At 36.0% G+C, this 20,146-nt stretch overlaps 1 protein-coding gene across 12 annotated transcripts in view; it reads left to right on the top strand.

Annotated features, from left to right (window-relative positions):
• LOC106032159 (SRY-box transcription factor 2) overlaps positions 1-20,146 on the top strand; it is a 275,642-nt gene that overhangs the window by 87,286 nt on the left and 168,210 nt on the right. For 2 of the 12 annotated variants that reach the window (XR_007161729.2, XR_010833516.1), the window contains exon 3: positions 720-841. The exons of the other annotated variants lie outside the window; for them this stretch is intronic. The gene's annotated coding sequence lies outside the window, so the exon portion shown is untranslated. The remainder of the gene's footprint in view (positions 1-719; positions 842-20,146) is intronic. 12 annotated transcript variants of the gene reach the window in all.

Here is a 20,146-nt window from a genome sequence, read left to right as displayed (position 1 = left end):
TAAATATGATTCGAAGGCATTGCCTTTTTGCTGTTATAAGTTAAAATAGCAAGATCGGGTCCAATCCTACAAATATTTGCTAAATTTGTCAGGAGTGTTGCCACTGTGGTCTATCTTGTTCATATTCCTGTCTCCTTCTTTATGTCTTTCCTCCTATTTAAGTCCCTTTTTCTCTTTGTTTATATTTCTTGTTTTAATCTTGTTATAATATCCAAACACGTTACAGAGATTACACAGTGAGGATGCAAGGCACTAGGGTGAGGCTTTTCGGGCTTGGGCCCACGGTGATTACTTAGATGCTTTTGCTTCTCCAGCAATGTGCTGCTTCTGCAAGGAACACAGACATTCTCCTTTGTGGCTTTGCCAGCAGGTGTTGCTGTGTAACTTGTCACCCACCCTGCACCGACAGCGAGAGCTCCTGCTCCCGAGCTATGGCACCAAGTGTCCTGGAACCTCTTGGATTCCTCCTCTAACATAGCACCCGAAATAAAAAACGTAGATGCGCTGAGTGACTGGAGAAAATATAGGCTTGTTTGATTTTTCAATTTGTTTTTATCCACAGCTGTGCAACTTTTTTTTTTCCTGGCTAAATGTTGAATGTTGGGGTGGGGGTTGGGGGGGGCAGCAGAGCTCTAGTAGGTAGAATTGCTGAACTACTGCTGTACACAATGTGTGTTTTAATGTTATTCCTACTGATATTGTTTTTCTGTGTATTACAGCAGTGCTCAGAGACCCCACTTAGTGAGATGCTGTGGGAGTCTCTGTGCTGACTTGGTGAGCGTTGTATCACAGTTACGTGACTGGATAGGGGAAAGAGAGTCTCTGGCCCAAACACTTGCAGGTAATGATGTAAGCTTGAACCAGGTCAAATGAACATGTGTTTTCTTGAAGTGCTAGAATGAAATCAAGGATATCAAAAACCTTTCTATGAATGGACCTTAAATTACATGATTACTACGCAAGCAGCTGTTTAACCTGTCAAATAAACCTCATCTTGGTGTCAGTGGGACCATCTGGACAAATGGCACAGCTTGTTAAACCTTCCAGCCGTCGGTCTCTGCCTCGATTGCCAAAAAGTAATTCAGTTATATTCACTTGTCTTTTTAGTCCACTGGTTTCCAGACATCTAGCTAAGCTGTTGAGCAGTCACCAGAGGATGATAACTTTTTGGTTGTTAGCTTGGGTTCTAAGTGTTCAGTCAGTGAATTTTTTTTAAAAAAACTATGTTTTATGTGGGACTCTGCACGCAGTGTGAGAGTTCTTATGTCAGTATATGGTGTTGATTTATTTTTTTTTTTTTTTAATGTTTGGTTTTGACTTGGTAAAACGTCTTGCACTCATGATGTGAACCTGTTGGAGCAGGTACTGAGGAGGTGCTCATAGGAGAGCATGGAGGACCTCTCCTGTGAAGACAGGCTGAGAGAGCTGGGGATGTTCAGCCTGGGGAAGAGAAGGCTCTGGGAAGACCTTATAGTGGCCTTCCACTACCTAAAGGGGGTTGCAGGAAAGCTGGGGAGGGAATCTTTGTCACAGAGTGTAGGGATAGGACATGGGGTAATGGTTTTAACTAAATTTTTTTTAAAAAGGCAGATTTAGTTTAGACACTAGGAAGAAATTCCTTACAGTGGTGAGGCACTGGTACAGGTTGCCCAGAGAAGCTGTGGATGCCCCATCCCTACAAGTGTTCAAGGCCAGGCTGGATGGGGCTTTGGGCAACCTGGTCTGGTGGGAGGTGTCCCTGCCCATGGTAGGGGTTGGAATTCGATGATCTTTAAGGTCCCTTCCAACCCAAACCAGTCCGTGATTCTGTTTGCGCAGCCCAGGAAGAACAACACATGGAAAAAATCTAGTTAGTTAGGGGCAAAGATGTGCCTTTCTTTCCTTCCTGTAGGATGTGGGATCAGAGCTTTGGTGTGCTTCTTGGATGCAGTGCTTTTCAAAACAAGAAAGTTGAGTATTTTCCTTTCCACTTTCACCTTGCTTTGGGGAAGATCTCCCATGAGCTTTGCTGCTATAAGACCTCAGTCTTAATGGATCTGAGTGCTCATAACTTCTGTGACCCAGAGTCTGGTACTTTGCATGTTCCTGAGAGATCTCAGAAGCTGGAGTCTCCTCAAGATCATGTATTAAGGAAGATCCAAGATATGTGTTACTGAGTAGTGTTGCCTGGAGCTTGTCACTAGCGTGCAGAAGCAAATGCTGTAACCTCTGTCTTGGAAGTCTAGATGCTAGTGGCTGCATGGGAATGTGTCTGCTGGCCCTGATATAAACCCAGTCAGAGACTGAGTGAGGAAGGGAGAGTCTCTTGGTTTTTCATTTGGGGAAGCTCTGCCTGACTGTTCTGTGCAAGCCCTAGTTGAGGGACAGACCAAAAAGTTTGTGTTAGTGTCTCTGTTTCTCAGGACAGTTAGTTCTTCATCCCGAATTCTAAGTGCATATTAATCCTTCTTAAAGCAGCTAATTGTTTTGCAGAGTGACTTCCAGCTGGAAAGATAAATTGGACTTTTTTTTCCCATTACCCTTATATATAGTGGTGTTAGTAGATTCAGGACAAAGAAGCAACCTTGGTAACTTTGCTCCAGGATTCTAGAAGATAGGTAGAAACTTAAAAATTCAGATCTGATTTATGATGCTGAAAAAAAACTGCAGTAGTGAATCCATAACGGCCAGGTGATGTTTAGTTGTATTAAATAGGTTAATATTTTGAGTAATACAAAGCTTATGTATGAGACGGTACTTAAAAAAAAAAAAATCTAAAGTTTGCAGAAACTTCTTGCAGTGGTGTTAGCTATGATTTCAGTCTGACTCATCTATTCGGGAAGTGAAGAAAATGTTGCTAATGCATATGTAATATATAAGCTCCTATTTCATATATTCAAAATAGGCTGTGAACGCAGTGTTTTGCCACTGAGTAGGTGGCAGGATAGCTGAAGCTAAATGAGGGACTGACGGCACTGCCCCAGCCTGTGAGGTGTGACAGTTTGAACCCTAAAAACCGAAAGGGTGTTATTTAATGGTGTCCATTTGCAATATGATAAAGAGCAGTGTAAAATATAACAAATGAAAAGCCACAACCAGTTGTGGAGTTGCGGTGCGGAGGTAACACCTGCTGTTTGCAGGAGGTGCGCTGCATCCTCGTGGACCTAGAGAGAGCTGGCTGTGCATCTCGCAGCGAGGTTAGCCAGCTCTGCACCGGTCCTGGGGGGGCTATCAGCATAACGAGGCTGTTTGCGGTAATCGGTGGCAGTGCTGACAGAATGTTCCAAACCATCTGCTCGAGGGGATGGCGTTAACTCTATCAAATCCTCATATTTTAAGAACGCTGATCTCTGGACCCAGGAGGACTGGTGACAGGGAGTTCTTGCCAGGCCTGCATTAGGCTGCCTTCATCTCATCGCCACATACACTAATGCCCCCTAGACAAGATGCTAAATATGTGTGAAATTAGAGAAGCAGAGCTATGGGGTAGAGGAATGACACAGAAAATTTCCTGCTTTCTCTCAGTGGTTCAGATCTCTTTAATTGTAATACGAATATTTTCTTTGTTTTGCAAACACTTTTTAATTTACAAGAAATTATGATGGAGATGTAAAGGATACTGTATTTTCCCTCTGATGTTAAAGTCATAAAGTAATGGAAATGTGTACACAGCATTTCAGTAACCCTGTTGTATCTCTGACTTTGGAGATCTGTATGGAAGCTGCTGGTTTGGGGAAATCTCATTTTTAGCAGATAGGGAGCTGGTTAACACCTTGTGCAGAGCATGCTGATAGTCTTAACATCATATTGAAAAGGGACTAATATTTTGCCCTGAGTGCAAAGGGCACAGAACATTACTTTGCACTCCTAGAACTTTGCACTCATAAGTTTCTTCCATTCAAAACATTGAGCATTATGGAGACAGGCAGTGTGCGTGCAGGGTTGCTCTCAAAGGTTTGGTTTAGCCTAGTGACACCAAGCACTTGGCTTCTTGTGTCCCTGGTGAGGGGGAAGAGAGAGGCTCTGCCAGGACTGATCTAGAAGAGCCCATCTTCTGCCTTTTCTCACAGTGTATGTGTGTGGGGGGATCAGCCTTATTTGACCCTGTGGCAGAGCAGGCCATGTCCCCTGGAGCCCATGGTGGAGCAGATCTGAGTCACTTTTTCCCACCAAAACCTTCCTCTGGTGATTAGTTATATAATTTCATTAGTTAAATTACTCACAGACATATCCTCTGTGTTTAAAAACTGCTGCTTGATATTTTTGTTAAAGGCACATTTAATTTTTGTGATGGGAAAAACAGTGACTAACCTTTTCCTCCTCCCTGAGATTCGTGACCAGATGGATTTCACTGAGGCCAAAGTGTTCTAGACAGAAGCTGCTTCGTATCTCTGTTCATCTGTGGTGCTCTTCTCTGTGCCTCATTCCATATTTTTGGAGGGGGATGATCAAACTGCAGATGCATGTTAGGTTTATGTGGTAGCATAACTATATTCTTTCATGTCTGAACTCACTTTGTGGTTATTTCTAAAGTTATTTGCCTTTCTATCAGTGGTTTGAGCTCTGAGTTGAAAACTAGGGTACAATTCAGCTTTTTCAGGTTTGAGTCTCTTTAGAACTCTTGCATGACTTGCGTAGTTCTGTAAACTTGGTATTGTTTGCTTTATCATTTTCCTTTAAAATGTGTTCTCCAAACACTACTTTTGACTTGAAATATAGAAGCACCCAATACTGTGGTCTATATAGTCTTAATAGATATGTCTTCTAAAGACAGTAGTTCTTCATTTTTATGGAATCTGAAAACTGGAAAACAAAGTTGTTCTTAATTTGATTTATTCTAAACATGTAACATCTATAGGTTTCTCCAGCAGTAATGGAATTAAAAATGTGAAATGGCTACTGTTTTAAGTTCTGAGAATATTTGCTTGAAGAACTTCAAAATCTTTTCAGCGTTTTTTTGGTTTTTTTGTTTGTTTGTTTAATTTGTAAGGTGTTTTTTTTAAGATACAGCCTTATGACAGTTGTGGACAAAATTGAAGGTTTGAAGGTAAAGTTCTCAAATCTCAGTAAAAATCAGATGGTGATAACTCTAGAGAGAAGATCTATGACTTGAATAGTTTCAAATGGTCATTGGGCACCCTTGTGTCTTTATAGTTATTTTGAATCTTGAAAGGTCTTTTAGCAACTCTGAGCACTGTGGGATAATCCAGAGTGCAGTACATAAAAATACATAAATGGGGATATTGCAAAAGTAGTAAGTAGCTATCTTTTTCTCCTGTGTAGGTACTTTCTGATTTCTTTCAGTTCTAGCCTGTAAGATGTATCAGTTTTTCTCTGTTAGCGTGACCATGACATAGATCTAACAAAATACTGCTGTTTGTTTTTTCCCATTTTCTTGAGTAGAGTCAATCTGAAAAGGCCTATCGTTGCTGAGTACCTCACGTGTATATAGCAGGTCTTTTGTCTGCATGGAGGCAGAGGATAGGGAAGGTGCTGACACTTAGGAAAAAAAAAGTAGGTGAACTCATGGGTTGTGCTACCTGAATTCTGTGACGCTGATGCGCTAAACATTTCTTGTGACATTCAAGTTGTCATTCTAGCATATTGTGATCAAGTATGTCAGAATAAGGCTTATTATTATCTCCTAAACATGTTTTTTATGCTGATCTAAAAACAGTAAGGAAAGTCAATGTCAGATGTATCTTGTTTCCCTCCAAACACAAAAACAATAAAATGGAGGGGGGACTCGTGTGTATAACTGGAGGAAGCGCTTGAGGGCTTTTACTCGTCCCTTTAGTGCATCTCGTCTCTTGCAGTTGCTTCATTGAATTCAGTCCCTTGTAGCTCATTTTTTTTTCAGATGCATCAGGGAGCACACACATTGTGTTTTATCTCCTATGGCTGTTTCATTGGCTTCCCTTAGTGTGTCTCTTCTATTCTGTTAGTCTTCCACCCAGGTCTACCCTGCTTCTTCAGCTCAGTAACATACGGAGGAAGTGATTTTAGCAGTTATGAATGACGTTTCTACAATAAGATATAATATTTGAACTTGTCTGGTTGATTCCATTCCTAGTTTTATATTAAAGGTAAATACAGGTGTTTTTCTATTATCCAGATTAACAACCTACACATTCAACTTAAATTTCCCCCAACGCACACATTATTATAACTTCTAATTTCCAATGGACGCTGGTCACCTTATGAGTTGAATTTTTCATCTCTTGGAGGAACGGAATTTTATTTCTTCAATTTCTGATTTTAAGGATTAAATTAGTTTAGAATGGAAACGAGGATGAGTGGGCGTGTGATCTTTCTGACAAAAATAAAAGCAATCCTGGGAATTTTTCTGTAATTTCTACAAAGTTAGAAAACTTGCATTTTGATCATTGCAATTTAGCACAAAAGCTGCACACCTTCATTGTTTGGTGTTAGTATATGATACTGTAGTGTGCTGAAGTTGCTTGTGCTTAGGACAACACTTCCTTACTCAGGTCTTGTCTAACCAGCTGGCATTACCTCTCCTTCAGCAGTCCCATATGTAAAACTTTGCCTATCTCCAGAGTATTGCAAAGTAAGTAGATTGCTGTTGATGTATGCCTCAAGTGAATTTAAGATGAATGTTTCCTGTACCTCACCTGTCAGCCAGGGAAGTTTCACTTAATGTTTCTTAACATATGTTATCCCTTACCTCTGTGTATAGTGTTTTTATTTTCATGGGGGGGGGGGGGGGGGGGGGGGGGGGGTAGGAAAAAACTTCAGAAATATTTAGAGTAAAGGATAAATATTTTGCAACCTTTCTCTAAAGGGTTGTTATGGGAATGCATGCAATGAAAAGAGCAATTATATGCATGGCATGTCAAATAACTAGTACTACATGTATAGATAGTTGAGATAGTACTTGAAAGAATTCTGGGAGTAAATGGTATTCTAGAATTTGGCTAATCATTCAAAATCTCCTTTCCCTTGGAAAGGAAGAACTGTTTTGTATTTGACGAGAGTTTAAATAACGTTTGGCATCCCAAGGTATTTTATGTTAATTGTACTTAAAGAATAGTGAATACTTAAATTACTTTTTCATGATTGCCTGCTTTGGCTTTGTTTCTATACTTTTCATCTTAACAATTGGGTTTTACTTGCACAATGCCTTTTAAAAATACAGAATTTATTTTTTCAAAAATTAAAAAAAAAATCTAGGTTGAAACTCATCAGCTGTTTACACTGAAAATCTATATGTGAAGGGAACAAGAAAAACTGAACCATGTATTCCATCAAAATAGCACATTTTCAAATATGAAATATAACAAACTATTGGAATAAAAGTCTGCATAAAATTTTGTAAGTTGAATAAGAAATGTAAGAGAAATTCAAGTGATTCACAAGCCGAGAGTCAGAAGTCATCAAAACATTTTAGGAACTAATCATTTTGGTTTGTTTCTTATTATGATGCAAATTCAGTAGTTTTTATCCAAGTAAAATATGTTTAAAGGAGTTGTTCACTGAAGTCATTCATTAGGAACGGTATTTTTGTTACCTTAGATTTATAAATTTATATGTACTTTGTATTTTTAAATGGCCTGAAATGTTGAACTTGATGCTCATTTTGCTTTGTTGTCTTAATTTCTGTTCTTCTACAATCTCACAGTGAATATAAGCAAGGAATGTTTATTGTATACAGATTCTGTTTTCCTTTTGTATTTTGAGGTTTCTAAATTCTCATTTGTTTCACGATGTCTGCTGTGAAAGCAGTTCCATAAATTCCAAATTCAGCCTTAGATTTTTAGGACCTTAAATTAAACTTTAAATGACTTCCACATTTATCAAGACAAATGCTGATACCTCCTGTGACATGTATTGAATTTTGTTCTGATTCCATTGGTAATTAGATACTTGGTAAAAACACAATGAGAAACAGAGAACCAAAATGATTAATAGGACAAATCCCTCCAGGTCTGTATAAAAATTGTCAGAGTAAAAATTGTAAGTCTTTCAACGTACATTAAACTTCACATATTCTAGAATTGTTGTGGGATGCCTTTCTATGTGTGCAAATTATTGTTTAGTACTCATTCACCTGTACATTTGCCAGACAATCTGTATTTTCTTCAGAGGATTTTTAGTTAGAAGTTATTTCTCTGAATTAGTTGCACACATCATTTTGTGAAGCAGATTATTTACAGAGCCAACATGTTGACACACTATCAACCATTAAAAAAAAAAAAAAGACTAATAAGGTTAATTGTTATACGAACCCTCCTCTGTAGTCTGCAATCTGTAGGCTTTGATTGTTTCTCTGGGGGAAACTCTGCCCAGATGGCATTTTCCTCAAGGCCCTGACCCACAAGAGGCCTGTGGAGATGGAGAACAAGGTGCATCTCCACAGACTAATTAATTTACTATTATAGCACCTGTTCCAGAATAGATAGGGCTGGAAAGGAAAACAGTCCCTGGGCACAGTGGTAGGCTCACTGGTAAATGGATTTGAGCTGATTATATTAAGCTGATGCTTTGATCATCTAAAGGCGTTAAAATGGAAATATGTTTTTGCTGGCTGTTGGCCTCCATGTGAGTGCAGTATGTATTATAAGTGAACAGTAAGGAAAAAGCTGTTTTGGACTCAAGCAAATAGCTTTTTGAAAGTACACACGAAAAGTGCACTCCCCTGCATTTCAAATTCAGGAATATTAACAGAGAGGATCACTTGCACTTGAAGCATTTCCTTAGATATTTCAGTCTCCTGTTCATATTCCACAAAGTCATCAATATGAAGCCCTATAAACTCACCCATTTTTCGTCATCCATCAGATGTCAGTACATATTCTTGCCCTTGATTAAAGCATGTTGAATGATATTTGTAGGAAATAAAGTAACCTCTTCAGTAAAATCTTGGCAAACTGTGCAATTAAATGCTGATCGAATGGTAACAGGCAATGGCAAATCCTTGTGTAAACATTGCTGGGTAGTAAGTGGATTTACAATGTGTTAATCTGTACTCACTTTCACTTTATTGCCATTTGGATTCCCAGAAGGATTAGCTGTAATTTTATTGGCCCTATGAGGCTATAATGTTATTTCCCTTTTCAAATCAACTCGGTGATTTATTTTTTTCCCATTTTATTTAACAAGCATGGATCCTATAAGCTTCAGGGTAAAATTAATTGACCCTTGCCACTGTAAGGTTAAAAGTGTGTGTAATTAAGGTCCTGCTAAATAATGCTTTCTTTAAAGAAGCAGCAAAATTGCAGGAATCTGTATCAAAACTAAATAGCATACGTAGCTTTAATGCACAAGGCGATAACATTCTCTCCATCAAAAATATAGAAAATTCTAGAAATGTTTTCAAATGCATACATTATTTTAAAAGAAAATTTTATGTGATAATTGTATCGTAAGTAAATCTGTGTTTTTAAAAATGATAACATCATGATGTTTTTATAATTTGTTTTAACAGCAGCATGGTACTCTAAGTCCTGATAGATTAAAAACAGAGTGCAACTTCTGTTGTGCTGCTTCTTTTAAGGAAAAATCTTTAAGGGAGAAGAGTCTTCCACCAACCCCCGTGATACTGGGTTGAGGGACGAAGGGCATTGCCTTTCATAAGGGAATGGAGTCTGGGTTGGTGGGTGCAACTACTTCACAACCCATGAGACTGATTTCCAGTGACACCGCGGTGCTGTAGTGCAGTTAACTTTCTGGCTGGTAATGGGCCTGTGTTTTATGGTGTTAAATACTGCACTGAACTTTGGTAGGTGGCACTCTGTGTAAGGTAAAAACAAAACATAGGGGGCGTTGGTAAGGGTTGGTGTTTAAAACTGAAGGCCAAAATTTGGGGTAAATCTCAGTACTTGGTTTCTGACCTACTGAATCCTATTAATCTGAAATTGATGGCAGTTTCCTTAAAATTGGGGTGGTTGAATACTTGTGTTTTGCAAGATGATAAAATAGTTTTTAAAAAAATAGCGTGTTTTTTTGAAAATAATAGGATGTTACTAGTAAGTTTTGCCTTAAAAAGAAAAAAAAAAGTTTTGAACTGTAATATCTGTCCCAGGATATATCTTCCTCATAATTTTGGGGATATTTTTGAGGATACAGATGATTATCTGAATGTCTACAAGCACATGTATATAAATACTTGTCCCAAAAATAGCAGAACCTTTTTTTTTTTTTTTTAAGACAGATAAATTCTGAAAGAAAAATTCTAAAACCTTCCCAGAGGGTCAGTTGCCTGTAGAACAGATGATAAAATCTGGACTCTAATTTTGGTTCTGTAAGCTCAAACCAGACTGCACTGTAAGCAGGAACCCATAGTATATCCTGGGAAACTGATCAAGCTTGAGATAGCTGATGGGATTCAGAAAAGTTCAGAGTAGAGAAAAAGGGTGCAACAGATTCATTTAGAGTGAAGGGTAGCATATGATAAGAGATCCGTCAAGCAAAATTGAAGCTATTTTCCACATGATTTTTATTTTGCTATGCTTTTCTGCAACTTTGAGCAGACAAGATACTGTAAAAGAACAATTATAATAAGCAACTTAAAAACCGATAACAGAGTGAAAATGCCTAATTACTGTTCCTGGGAGTCTACCAAGTCTGGAGATTGATTTCTCAGTTAAAAGTATTCATAAAGATATCTGAAATGGCTGAAACTCTCATAACTTAGACAACAAAATTGCTTCCCATACCTTTTGATCTACTTAAATCTGTAAAAGATGGAACTCCAGTGAATGCACACAGGTGCATATTTATATACCCTTTTCAAATATACATCTTTTAACTAACCTAACACTTATTCCTCCCTAGCTTCCCTGTTCCCTTCTCTTTTTTTTTCCCCTTCTTCCTTGAAGATTTTAAATAACCTCTTAAAAAACATTATTGTTCGATTTTTCTGAGGAGATGCAGTCTCTCTTTTCTCCATGTTTCTTCAGATATATACTAAGATAAGGGAGTTGATCCCTGAGGTTACTTTGTTTACTAAAGTTGGCATCCAAACCCTATTCTGTTTCAGATTTTCACTTGTTTCTGGTGTGGGCTGTTACCACATTTCTCTTTGCTGAACGTCTTCTGAGCAACTCCTCAATGGGCAGAGGGGAAGGAATGTCTCTGTCAGTGTGAAACATTTGTGCTACGCTTTTGGGGCTCCTAAAAATAGTTGGAGATTGAGCTGCTTTTTAGAAACCCAGAAGTAGGCTCTTGAGATCATCAATCTTCCAAAGAAACAGGGAGATTTGTCAGATACATGAAGCTTGGAACGAGCCAGTTGAGAGACTGCCAAAACATTAAATCATAGAAAACTAGAAATAGGCTGACTACAGGCTAGAGGATTTCCTCTGTTACGATGAAAAGTATTTACAGAAATTTAAAGCTTCTGTTTTCACAAAGAGAAGGAATTTTTTACTCTGAAGTCTGTATAGCTAAAACTATACCTAGAAAAAACAGTTTGGGAAAGAGAAAACAAACAAAATGTGGAGAATGCCTAAGGCAGAATGACTGACAGAGACTTGGCAAATAAAAGAACATCTGCTGAAGGTAATGCATCTGTTTGTAGGCTGTTTTTTTCTAAACTACTTAATAATTGCTGCAGTATTATGAAATCAGCAGGTATTAGGCTGTTAGCTGTCGTTTTTTAAAATTCTACTTATGCCATTTGACTAAAACAAGAAGAGTGACTGGTGACTGAGAGCAGAGAGCTTGTTTTGAAGATTTCCAGTGGGTTGGTTCAAAGGTGGTGAAGCCACATGCTATTTAAATTTACTCAAAACTTTCCATGATGTTTGTCGCCTTTTGTTCAGTCTACAAAGGTTAAAAAGGTTTGTAACCATTATGTACAAAGCAGTACAGTGCTTTCAAAACTATCCAATGATGTCCATAAACTTAAATAGTATTTTTCATTGCATATGATGTGAAGCATTCCTAGTACAGAAGAAGCAATTCGTCTGAAAATGATGAGTTAGGGCTAGGCATGTGAAAAATATTTATCTATCGTGGTTTGTCAAAGAAATCTGGCTGGTGTTTATTTTCAGTTATGTATGCACTGAACAAGAATAATGCAGAGGAGCAGCATGTTGTAGCAACTGCATCTCTCCAGCTAGTTAGGAGACTTAGTGTCTATTTGTCTATTAATTTTACACGGGTGACTCTCAATCACCTCAGTCGTAGGCAGAGATAGGAATATTTTAAAGTTCAAACCCATCACTATAATGCTTGCTTATTTTGTAAATCAGAAGTTGTTTGCTGAATGGTATTAGGCCAAGTTCTTGCTTTGCTGTATCTTATCACAATATTTGAGGGTACAGCAGTCTTTGCAAATTGGTACTCAGGAGGCTGTTTGCGGTTTTCTATTAACATGAACGTACTGGTTGGAAAACTTAATTAAAAATAGGTTCATATTCAACCAGAGTTGTATGACATGCATATTTTAAAACACATAACACTGGCTTTTATTTTTTTCCTTATTTATCTACCAGATGAATAGTTTTGTAGCAGTGCTGTTACTCTGGTTTGGTATTTATTACAGAACTATTATCAGTGCAATTATTTTCTGCTGAATAAAAACACTGTTCAAACTTTTAAAAAGCAGGAATTTTGTAATATATTTTTTTTTAATATATATTAGCTTTGTGCTGTACAAATGCTAATCTGCTTGCAGACTGTGATCAGAGGCTAGGAACAGAAATGGGCCCTGAGCAGAGGAAGTGGGGACAGTCAGCCCAACGCGTCCTGTCTGTTTGTTGGTTGTTAGTAGGGTTCCCATTGCTAGCTGTCAATGTGCATTGCTACCGTGCGAATTAAAAAACTAACTTAGCCCCTAAGAACTTTGGATACTGTTTTGAAAAGTAGAAAAATCACGTGAAAGCTACTTAAGAAAGGCATTGATATCAATACTAGTATGGAAGAAGGAAGGACCTGGACAAATAGGGGTATAACACGCGTGTTTATACCATTAAAGAACAGGAGCAGAGTGGGGTCCTCTCACTGAAAGGAGAGGAGGTGTGAAGGAAAGGGGCTGCTGGAGCAGGTGACTTAGGGTACAATAGAAAAAAAGGGGATATAGAAAAGGAATATTTAAAATGTAATTATAATTTGAATGTGTCATTGTCTGCTCTCTCCTGTTCTTAGTGATACCTGACTGACACCTCTTTGCTTTCCAAATAATGCTTTTCCTGTTCTCTGTATTTCATACCCATCTATAAGTCTTTGCCCATTCCATAAGTTTACTTGTATATTAATTTCAAATACAACCACATATCTGAGTGTAAAGATCTTTTATTAAAATTTCCTGTTGCAAAAAGTTGACAAAGGCCAAGTGTAGCTCCTCACTGTCTAAAGAAATCACTAGAGATCTGAGGGGCAGTTTTTACCAGATGGCGTTGTCTAAAGATGAATGGCAGCACACCGGACTGTCCCACGCAGCAGATGAATATGGAAGAAGTTTCATTGGACTGATGGCAGTGAATATGTTGCATCTTTTGTGGGTGAAGGTGGACACAGAAGTACTACCTGTGAAGTGATACCACTTAAACATTCGGTTACTAAGCAGGAATGTGTTGCTGGCATCACTTCTGTTCTGCTTGGTGAGAATTGTCTAAAAGTATGTCATTCTCTGACACAATGAGAAACTAAGGAGTTGGGTTTGTATATTTTATCAATAATATAGTGAGCATCAAACAAAAAATATCTTCTGAGAAGTATGAGCTATGGGAATTATATTAATCTCCTGAACTGGAACTGTAGAGGCTTAGAAAGCTTAAATCAAGGGCATACAAATTTTGCCCAACTGAGGGCTGTGTTGGCATTTTGTCTGGAGCTTGAGGGTTGCATCTCATTGATTATTGCCGGCCTCCTCTCTAACACGGAGCTGCAGCTATTGGAGATGAGCTCAAAATTAGAAAGAATAAAAGATTCCTGCTACCTGCAATTTAGTTTCATTTTCATATTAAAACAACTATGTATACAGCAGAAAGCATCGTTGTTTTTTTCACCCCTCAGTAATTTTAATATCTGCTGATTTCAGTGTATACTAGCTTGGAATCCAGAATTCAGTCTCGTTTCTTTCTATGTTAATAGTCTCTGCATGCAAAAATGAGGTGACTTACCCTGACATGTGCCTATCAGTTCACTAAAAAATCCGCCGTTGAAATGTGAAGTCAGTTTCTTAGGATCAATTCTGACTATGCATAAAGTATCACATAACAGGTAGCCAATAACAAATTAACAGTGAAACTTGCTTTAATTTTCAGCATTGCCTTTAATAGGTTCCGTTTTGGTTCCATTTTACTTGTTGGAAACTTGTAACAGTAATGTCATATGAGGTCATCTTGTAATTGCAATGTACTAGTGCATATATTGAACTCTGCTATGGGACTTTTATATTGAACCTGACTGCTCCCAAAGAAACTTTAATATAAGTGAAAGTATCCTTTTTTCCTGGCTCTTTACATGAGATAATTTTCCTGCAATTCCTCCTTCACGTATTCAGATCATACAACCATGTGAACAATGTCCAAATTGTGCTATATTCAAATAAGAACAGCTAAAGTAACAAATTCAGACTGTAATGACATTATGGACTAGAGTTCCTTGTTCCCATCTCTGATATCATCACTGCAATAACCTTAATTTTAGACTAAAACATGTTTCTTGATATCTTAGGTATGGATTTATAACTAAAGGTTAGATCTTCTGGTGACTCGCCTGCAACACACACACCTCTTACATTTCATGGCATGTATGCTAATGTATAACATGTCTCGGATTACACCTGTTAAATGCATTAGTAAATAACAGTAAATAACTTTGCTTTGCTTAGAACAGTAATTTGGATTCTTCGGGGTTCCAAGCATAAATTTATTGGAGCTAGTTAAGAAATTCTCTTCAACCATTAGAATGCATCTCCATAAGTATTTAACCAATCCACCACTCCATATCTTGCATGTGTGTTAATGATTGTTTTCACTGATACAACATTTTTGCTTTAACTTTCATACTAAATGAAAAATACAAGTACAATGAATGTTGCAGTGCAGCTTAGATACAAAGTAGAGGGAGCAATAAAGACATTCACTGAAGTAATCCCACAAATAATAACTTTTTATTTCTACAAGATTTTCCTCTTTGTTTTTGGTAGGGGGAAAGAAAAGGAGGTATGCATCAAATAGCCATTTAAAATAAAGGGATTATTTGAATAGATGGGTGGGGAAACATTTATGTTATTTTAAATAGCAGAAAGTTGCTTTATGTGCAGGTGGATTGCTGAAGGTTTCCCTCTTCTGAAGGCCATCTGGGAAGTTAGTTTAGCTCTATTGATGTTTAAGATTCCTTCTTTCATCACAACCACATGCCAAGACAATAAGTAATTGAACTGCATGTTTTGCCTTTTTAAAAAGGTGTAATCTCCTTCTGAAGTGTAGAGAGATGTTTAGCAGGATTTTTCTAATTTATCTGTCATCACACCATGCAGGCGAGGTTCCAAGCCTAGACTGCAGTATCTCTTTATCATCTCCTTTTGATGAACACCTGTTTCTGGTGTACAAATGTGTATCTGCTGAGATGCAAAATTGAAATAATTTTAACAGTATAAGAATAATTAGGAATCTTTTTTTAAAGGTCCACCTGTTCAAAATACTGTTTTTTTATTTCTACATTATATATAACACATGTTTAGCAATTATGATTGCATCTGCATATTTTTTTCTGTAGTATTTTAGCCTAAAAATGAAATGATTTGTAATTTAAAAAATAATTCAGAACTCTGAAAATAATAATAAAAAGGTGTATTTAGGTATAGATTACAATTTGTCTACTGCTTTATAACATAGCTGTACATAGAACAAATAACATCTTTTAAAATAATAGATGTCTGTTCCATGTTTTCAAATTTAGAACAAGAAAATAGATAAATACAACTTTATTCACTATATACTATGTATGTATTATTTTGGGATAGGACCATTTTATTCATAAGATTAAAATGTCTTTCATGAAAAAAGTAAATACTGATTTTTTTTAATTATTTGATAAACAGTGATACATGGTCCACTTTAAGAATGGAAATGTATTATAGCACTTAAATATGCTTTAAACATGGATTGTTCATTAATTTTATAGTTTTAAAAGTGAATAATGTCTTATCCCATTTATTATTAAAATACAATTTGATCCTTCTCATTTGTTTTGCTATCAATTATGGAACAACTGAACAAGTTGTAACAATTGAAATTTCAAATAATACATGCACTTATAAATACCAAAATACATGCCCTAGTGAATAAGTTATGTTTCTTTATTATAGATCCTTATCTCTTTAGCCGGAGGCATTTTTAAGGCTGATTTCATCTTAAAGACTTGTCATTGATCTACCCTGCAGCAAAATAGAGACATATTTACAGTTAAAGTGTAATTTTAGTCTGTTACTATTTACATTTTCTAGTTTAATTTCCAAGTGAGATCTGAAGTATATCTAAACTAGTTAAATGTAAGTTTTTGAATATAAAATGCATCTCTGAAAATATATTAAGTAAAAATATGACAAATTAAGGGAAAGGAGAAACTTCATAAATATGTAGTTTTATTCTCACTAGTACTGTTTTTCATTCACTGAGGATATTGGGGAGTAACATTCCTACTTCACATATTTATGGGACTATTTGTTGATTCTTAATCTCCATCGCTTTCATTTTTTTAGTTAAATTATTTAACTCTTTTGAAGAGTTTTCCTACTAACTTCTATGCCTGTCTTGTGCTGCTACTGATCTCATGTAACCTTTTGTAGAAGGTTATTCCATTGTTTAATGGAACAATGGATTAAAACTCACTATTAACTATAATGAACACTGTAAATGGTAGTTAAGAATTAAGGTTTAAAAACAGTTTCCACCTTTCTTTCATCTGCTAAGCTTGCAAAGATTTAACCATTTGAAAAATTTTGCTCAACTAGTTTCTGCTCTCAGCCTATGATGTTCTATGTTTTATTTGCAAGTTGGAATAAAATATCTCCAGCCATTTTGTAGTTGAAGGCAGTGGATACAAAATACTTTAACTGTTTTCAGTATAGAGGGAAATACCAATTGTAAGAATTGGTTTTAAATGGGTTATAAAGGGAAAGGCTGAAGCATGGGCACACTCCTCTGTATAAATGAACACTTTTGCTTAACTTGGGGAAATAATTTAATGAAAAGTATGGAAGCTTCTTTTGAAGAATAGTCCTTTTTCAACATGCTCAGATTTTAGTAGAGCTTTATGATGTACTGTGTTTGAAAGATAAAAGAAATTTCTTCTCATGAGGAAATCTCAAACTTTTCTTGTTTTGAAGCATTCTTTTTGGTCTGTGTGTCATTCACTTTCATCACTTTTTTTCTAAAATTTACTATTACAAAAATTTGTCAGATGAATGAACCATTCCTAAACATAGTTTTACCTAGTCATAGTTTAGGTATATCTGACAGTCAGGTCATGATAGCAAGTTAATAGTTATAGGACCAGAGTAAACATGTAACTATAGCAAAGACTTTTTTTTTTTTTAATCTAAGATGGAATAAGAATATTACCAGAATAAAGAAAACATTATTTCTGTCTTTCCTTAATACTTTAAAAAGTCATTTGTTTAGAAACTGCCCTGGAAGGAAAAGAACCAAAGTGATAGTTTTAAAATTAAAATTAACAAACAAACAAAATAAAACCTTACCTGCTAATTAAAAAATAATAATAATAATTTTAAATACATATTAAAAATTGAAATACATATTAGTCTGTTTTTTCACTTCAAAATGACTAGGTTATCTTTGAATTGTATTCATTTTTAAAATCTCAAAATCAAAACAAATTATATGTGATCAAATATTAAGATATTATTTTCATGGTAATATAAAAACTGTGAAAAAATAAGCTTTAGGAAATCTGGAAAATACATTTTTCCAGCTTAAGATGGAAAAAACATAGAATAGAATAGAAAAAAATAAATTAATGAAAAATAGTTTGGATACAATTATAGCATGTTCTATGGAAGCATGCAGATAAGGGAGAGTCATGTATTTTTCCTTAATATGCCTGTATTTCTTAGTTCATGCTATTCTACATGTTTTAAGCTTACATTTAAAAATGAATTTCTTGTGTTGTTTTTTTTCCTATTGTAGTGATACAGATGTCACGGTGCAGACAGACACCTTGTCATGTTGAATTTAGTCTTGCGGAAAGGTGTCTCTAGGCAAACAATAACAGCAGCAAAAGTGGGACTGCCATGTTCCTACATGGCATTCTCTACAATGAGCACTTCACAGTCTACTTGCAACCATTTACAGTCAAACCTAATTAAACATAGGCACGTTTTTCTTTCTACTAAAAGCAAACAACGCATTTATAATTGTTATATTGTTAACTTCAATAAGAAGCTACAAACTGTGAAGGATGAGGTTCCAACAGCAAGGTGAACTCAGTGATATGTTGTATGTGCACAGAGTTTTCGATTTTGTGTGGTGTTTAACAGCTTCGCTAGTTAGAAAGTGAAAAGAAAAGTTTTGAAAATCCTAAAAATTTTGGCTTCCATTCCAGGATTTTCCCCTACTTGTTTCCATTATGAATGCTGTAGTTTAAGTTTTTTATATAACTTTCCTCTGCTGTCTTTCCGTTTTTTAAACTTACTACATAAATGAATGATGCTTTCTTTGTGAAGCAGATCTGGCTTGTTTGCAACTGAGTGCATGTGTCTAAGTATACAGAACTTAGTGGAAAAAAAGGAATTATGTTGGAACACTGACCCTTTCTGGACAGATGAAGGAAAGTTTCAAAAACTATGATAGAGGTGTACGGTTTCAAACAAGACTTTCTGGAAAAAAAAAAAGTGAACATTTCTATTTTAAAGCTTTGTGTGGCAAAGACTCTATGATAATATATAAATGTTTAAGTAAATTGTCAGCTTTATTGAGGAGAACTTCATTTGGCACTTAGTTATTATAACCATATACTGTCTACCTGTGTAAGGGTACAAGAAGTACATGGATGAAGACACCACGTTGACTCTGCATGGTGATCTCAAAGATAAGCAAGTGAAACTACAAGCTAGCAAGTGGAGTCAAAATGAAGAGTGAACATTAGCATTGCTGTAGAGTCTGCCTAGTTGATTTAGGGTCTTCTGTTCCATAATGTTTGATACTTTCTTCTCCAACTGGTTCTGATCATTTAAGTCAAACCATACATTTCTTTGGATGCTTATTCTAGGATTGATTTATTATTATCGTTTTATTATTTTTTTATTTATTATTTTCATATTATTATTTTTCATATTTTTCATATTTTCATGATTTATTATCATATTATTATTTTTTATTATTTATCACATTTTCTCATGACTTCTTTCACTTCACTGAGAATCAGCTCATGTACATTGATGCATGGTGAGATGCCCTTTCTGGGTTATTTTATGAGGAACAGTATCTCTTCTTGCTGAGGTCCTATCTGGAGAAATTCTGCACAATGTTTTTCTCATTACAAATTTATGAAACTAGTTCAAATATAATAAATACAGGATTATTATTTTTTATATCTGAAATATTTCCTTTCTTATTTACTGACCATTATAAGTTTGGAACCTGAAACTACTCTTGAAAGTAATCTTCTACTTAAGTGATTCATTATATGTACTGTGCTGAACAAAATCTTTCCTTTATTTCTCTTATGTGAATATTCACTTTTTTAGCACTTTTGCCTGCATCTTATTTTCTAAACTGTCAAATAACATCATTGTCTCTTTTGTTTTTCTAATTCAGATATAACATATTATGCTGCCCCCCAGTTACATGCATTAATTTTGGTGTACAATTTAGTGATTCCTGAAAACAATAAAGTGACTGTATTTCTTTATTTGCTTCCTTCTCTAATCTTTTCACCATAAGGTATGTCTGAGGGCATGACAATTAAAATACACACTAATTTATTAGAGCAATCAAGGTAATTTTCTCTTTCCAACCCATGTGACAATTCAAGGCCCAGCTTCAGAAACAGATTCTGTAATGCTGTAGTTGCTACAAATATAAGAATGTTCTTGGGACAGTTTTAATTCAGAAGTGTAGGGATAGAATCATAGAATCATTAAGGTCGGAAAAGACCTCCAAGATCATCTGGTCCAACCATCATCCTACTACCAATGTCAACCACAAAACTATATCCTGGATCACCAGGA

Source organism: Anser cygnoides, chromosome 9 (assembly GCF_040182565.1).
Source record: "Anser cygnoides isolate HZ-2024a breed goose chromosome 9, Taihu_goose_T2T_genome, whole genome shotgun sequence".
Taxonomy (NCBI): domain Eukaryota; kingdom Metazoa; phylum Chordata; class Aves; order Anseriformes; family Anatidae; genus Anser; species Anser cygnoides.
Note: the sequence above shows the minus strand (reverse complement) of the source record. Positions and strands in the feature narration are given on the sequence as shown.